The sequence below is a fragment of the Theropithecus gelada genome, chromosome 10 (assembly GCF_003255815.1).
Source record: "Theropithecus gelada isolate Dixy chromosome 10, Tgel_1.0, whole genome shotgun sequence".
NCBI classification, from domain to species: Eukaryota; Metazoa; Chordata; class Mammalia; order Primates; family Cercopithecidae; genus Theropithecus; species Theropithecus gelada.
Genome location: NC_037678.1, coordinates 30,017,662 through 30,022,918, shown reverse-complemented (window position 1 = coordinate 30,022,918; position 5,257 = coordinate 30,017,662). Strand labels below are relative to the sequence as shown.

At 47.5% G+C, this 5,257-nt stretch overlaps 1 protein-coding gene across 2 annotated transcripts in view; it reads left to right on the top strand.

Moving 5' to 3' along the window:
* Positions 1–3,361: 3,361 nt before the first annotated feature.
* The window catches only part of ADA2 (adenosine deaminase 2), a 53,696-nt gene continuing 51,800 nt past the window's right edge, over positions 3,362–5,257 (top strand). Inside the window, exon 1 of one of the 2 annotated variants that reach the window (XM_025400197.1) lies at positions 3,362–3,486. The gene's annotated coding sequence lies outside the window, so the exon portion shown is untranslated. The remainder of the gene's footprint in view (positions 3,487–5,257) is intronic. The other variant, XM_025400199.1, reaches the window with a different exon arrangement.

Here is a 5,257-nt window from a genome sequence, read left to right as displayed (position 1 = left end):
TTTTGGAGAGGAACTAAGGTTAATTCATGTGTTCAGTCTGCAATCTCTAACTGAAAATCCATCCATGCACTTGTAAATATGCCCTGACTCATAGAGCAATTAAGGGGCTCTCACTGGTACTGTTTGAGTATCTTGTTCCTCAGTCCCTAGACCACAAGAAGTAACGCATTAGAGGAAGAGGATTGCTGGAATTTAGACCTACCTAGAATGGCAAGTGAACTGCATAGGAAGGGACAGAAAAATTACATAAAAAATACATACAAGCAGAGCAGTCTAAAGCCATTTAGGACAGGGGCAAACAAAGCTCCACACCTCACTGGCATTGTAAATAGAGTGATAATGCAATTGCGTTAGAAACTATTATAATAAATGCTCATAATAATGATCCCAAGTCCTCAAAAAAGATCAAATTATGTTTACTGCACCCTAAGAAGCCAGAAAAAATACTAGAAAGATTTATGCAAGGAAAATTACTTATGCTGGGCTGGCTACGGTGGCTTATGCCTGTAATCCCAGCACTTTGGGAGGCTGAGGCGGGCAGATCACCTGAGGTCAGGAGTTCGAGACCAGCCTGACCAATATGGAGAAACCCCATCTCTACTAAAAAAAAAAAATACAAAAATTAGCCAGGCGTGGTGGCACATGCCTGTAATCCCAGCTACTCAGGAGGCTGAGGCAGGAAATCCCTTGAACCCAGGAGGTGGGGGTTGTGGTGAGCCGAGATCATGCCACTGCGCTCCAGCCTGGGCAATAAGAGTGAAACTCCTTCTCAAAAAAAAAAAAAGAAAAGAAAGAAAGAAAAAAAATTATTTATGCTGTGTGATTGTACAGTTTCTTTATAGTTTTAAAAATATTTTCAGCCATGCACAGTGGCTCACGCCTGTAATCCCAGCACTTGGAAGCCTGAGGCAGGTGGATCACGAGGTCAGGAGTTCAAGACCAGCCTGGCCAAGATGGTGAAACCCCGTCTCTACTAAAAATACAAAAAAATTAGCCAGGCATGGTGGCAGGTGCATGTAATCCCAGATACTAGGGAGGCTGAGGCAGAGAATTGCTTGAACCTGGGAGGCAGAGGCTGCAGTGAGCCAAGATTGCGCCACTGCACGCCAGCCTGGGCAACAGAGTGAGACTTTGTCTCAAAAAAATTTTTCACATATATTATTTCATACATACACACACAAAAAAACTTAACTTGGAAAAGAAACTTAGTAGGAGACACATGGCATTTCTTCCTTCTTGCAGGTTAAAGCTTTGAGTTTCATGGATATTAAGACATTTTCTTCAAAACCACATAGCAGTTCAATGAAAGAGCTAACTTTTCTGCTTCCTAAAAATACTTCGGTGATTCAAAACACAAGCTCCCAGCGTCTGGAAAAATCACTTATGCCTGGTAACGTCTATTCCTGGGCTCCACCTTTGCTAATTGTGCCTTCCTCCAGGGATCTGCTTCCTTGTGCCCGGTGGCTCCCCCACTACTTCAAAAACCTTCCGTTTCCTTGCTGCCAGGGAAAGCAGTGTGGTGGAACCCACCTGGGCCTGCAAGGCCATGCTATGCTTGTTACTAGCTGTGTGACCTTGGGCAAGTTACCTAACTGCCAGGTGCTTCAGGGTACTCCTCTCTCAAGGGGGGACTGCAATAGTCCCTACCTTATAAGATTGCTGTAAGGATTAAATGCATATATATATATATATGCACACACACCCATATATATATATACACACACTCATTTATAGGTATATATTGCTGTAAGGATTAAATGTTTGTGTGTGTGCATATATGTATAGACACACATACATATATAATTATTTATTTATTTATTTATTTATTTTGAGACAGAGTTTCGCTCTGTTGCCCAGGCTGGAGTGCAATGGCACGATCTCGGCTCACCGCAACCTCCGCCTCCCGGGTTGAAGTGGTTCTCCTGCCTCAGCCTCCCAAGTAGCTGGGATTACAGGCATGCACCCCCATGCCCGGCTTATTTTGTATTTTTAGTAGGGACGGGGTTTCTCCATGTGGATCAGGCTGGTCGCAAACTCCTGACCTCAGGTGATCCACCTGCCTCGGCCTCCCAAAGTGCTGGGATTACAGGAGTGAGCCACCACGCCCGGCCACATATATAATTCTTAATATGCCTTAGCAATTATTATTTCCATTTTCTTAACTCTGGGGGTCAAAGAATCTTATTTACCTTATATAGCAATCATATATGCAGCACTTTAAACCATTGGCAACTCTGCTATACTCTGTTATAGGTTGTGCATAGCATATAATTCGTGATATTGGTGGGAAGAAAGGGATGTTTAAATGAAAATACCTCTCAAATGTTTGTGTAGCCGTAGATGATCTTTAATTCTGAAAACCTCTCCTGTCTCCAATTCTGAGGTCATAATCCACCTGTCTCTTCAGGCATCTTTCTGTTGAGGTTTAGTTTTGTAGTCCCTAAAAGATGCCTTTGTCCTCTTTTTCCGCCCTGCAGATTTTCAGGTTCTGAACACAAGCCCAGTTTCTGCTTCTGATGATCATTTTCTTTTCTTTTCTTTTTTTTTTTTTTTTTGAGACGGAGTCTTGCTCTGTTGCCCAGGCTGGAGTGCAGTGGCCGGATCTCAGCTCACTGCAAGCTCCGCCTCCCGGGTTTACGCCATTCTCCTGCCTCAGCCTCCCGAGTAGCGGGGACTACAGGCGCCTGCCACCTCGCCCGGCTAGTTTTTTTTTTTTTTTTTTTTTGGTATTTTTTAGTAGAGACGGGGTTTCACCGTGTTAGCCAGGATGGTCTCGATCTCCTGACCTTGTGATCCGCCCGTCTCGGCCTCCCAAAGTGCTGCGATTACAGGCTTGAGCCACCACGCCCGGCCCTGATGATCATTTTCAATACAGCGTAAAAAACAGAGCCCTGTTCCACATTTTTACAGCCTCTGCACTTGGCAAAATATTCTTCCCAATGGCCTCACGTGTGCTCCCTGTCATCACACCTTTTCAGCTAGGCAACGCTCAGAGTCACACCTAAGTGGAGGCCGATGCCTCTTTGGAGGCAACTCCAGCCATAAAAAGTCCTGCTTGGGCCGGGCGCGGTGGCTCACGCCTGTAATCCCAGCACTTTGGGAGGCCGAGGCGGGCGGATCACAAGGTCAGGAGATCGAGACCATGGTGAAACCCCGTCTCTACTAAAAATAGAAAAAATTAGCCGGGCGCAGTGGCAGGCACCTGTAGTCCCAGCTACTCGGGAGGCTGAGGCAGGAGAATGGCGTGAACCCGGGAGGCGGAGCTTGCAGTGAGCCGGGATTGCGCCCCGGCGGGCAGACTGAGCAAGAGGGCGTCTCTTTTTACGCTAAAAAAAAAAAAAAAAAAGTCCTGCTTGGAGCTGGTTTTAGTAACAGAGGGCCAAGAAATGGGTTCTGAATGAGGTGCCCCTGCACCTCTGCAGAGCCTGCTGCCGGCCTCCGGGATCTAACTGGGCTCTGATTCACCGTTCCCAACCCCACATCCAGGTAAGTGTGCCCAGCTCTTGTCTGTGCTTCAGTCTCCACTCCCCAGAACCCAGCAGGTTCCCCCTGACAAGGACCTGCAGTCCTCAGCCAGCTGCCACACCCTTGCCAAGGCGTGACTTGGAGTCCTTCAGCCACCTTCGCAGATGTGAAAATTAGCTCCTACTTTTAGCCAAAGCGTTTTGAAAGAAAAGCTTGATCTTTAGCTTTGACCTGGTATTTAAAAAAACCCTTCAAGGGGAACATCACACACTGGGGCCTGTTGGGGGCTGGGGGGTTGGGGGAGGGTAAGCATTAGGAGAAATACCTAATGTAAATGATGAGTTGATGGGTGCAGCAAACCAACATGGCACATATATACCTAGGTATCAAACCTGCATGTTGTGCACATGTACCCTAGAACTTAAAGTATTAAAAAAAAATCCAAAAAAACCCTTCACGGCCGGGCGCGGTGGCTCAAGCCTGTAATCCCAGCACTTTGGGAGGCCGAGACGGGCGGATCACGAGGTCAGGAGATCGAGACCATCCTGGCTAACACAGTGAAACCCCGTCTCTACTAAAAAATACAAAAAAAATAGCCGGGCGAGGTGGCCGGCGCCTGTAGTCCCAGCTATAGGGAGGCTGAGGCAGGAGAATGGCGTAAACCTGGGAGGCGGAGCTTGCAGTGAGCTGAGATCCGGCCACTGCACTCCAGCCTGGGCGACAGTGCGAGACTCCCTCTCAAAAAAAAAAAAAAACCCTTCACGTGATTTGCTTTCAGAATTGGTGGTTTGCCCTTTGTGCAGCACTGGAATCAATCTTGTTTCTCCTTATTACTTGCAGTACATTCTACTTCCTCTGACTTTCAAAAAATTAGTGTTAAACTCTTTTTTTTTTTTTTTTTTTTAGACGGAGTCTTGCTCTGTGCCCCAGGCTGCAGTGCAGTGGCGCGATCTCGGCTCACTGCAAGCTCCGCCCCCTGGGTTCACGCCATTCTCCTGCCTCAGCCTCCCAAGTAGCTGGGACTACAGGCGCCAGGCGCCCACCACCACGCCCGGCTAGTTTTTTGTATTTTTTTAGTAGAGACGGGGTTTCACGGTGTTAGCCAGGATGGTCTCGATCTCCTGACCTTGTGATCCGCCCGCCTCGGCCTCCCAAAGTGCTGGGATTACAGGCTTGAGCCACCGCACCCGGCCGTTTTTTTTTTGTTTTGTTTTGTTTTTTTGAGACAAAGTCTCACTCTGTCACCCAGGCTGGAGTGCAGTGGTGCAATCTCAGCTCACTGCAACCTCCGCCTCCCGGGTTCAAGCAATTCTCCTGCCTCGGCCTCCTGAGTAGCTGGGATTACAGGTGCCCGCCACCACACCTAATTTTTGTATTTTAGTAGAGGCTGGTCTCGAACTCCTTATGTTGTGATCCACCTGCCTCAGCCTCCCAAAGTGCTGGGATTACAGGCATGCACCACTGAGCCCGGCCTAGTCTTGAACTCTTGATGAGGGAATCCTTGACCCCTCTGTGTTTTCACTTTTGGATTTCTTCCTGTTTATTAGATGAATGACCCTGGTACTTTTTGGAGAAAATGACAAAAAGGAGCACCAGGACTCCAGATGTATGGGAGCTGCAGAACTGAAAGTGCCGTGGGCTTTGGAGGATAGATTTGGGGTCTGGGGGTAGATCTGAGTGGGACTGGGGAGAAGTAGGGTGCAATCGAGTCTTTAGACCATGCGTGTTATCACGGAAGTCCCTGGTGTAGCCTCCCATGTCTGCATTTCTTTTTTTTTTTTTTTTTTTTTTT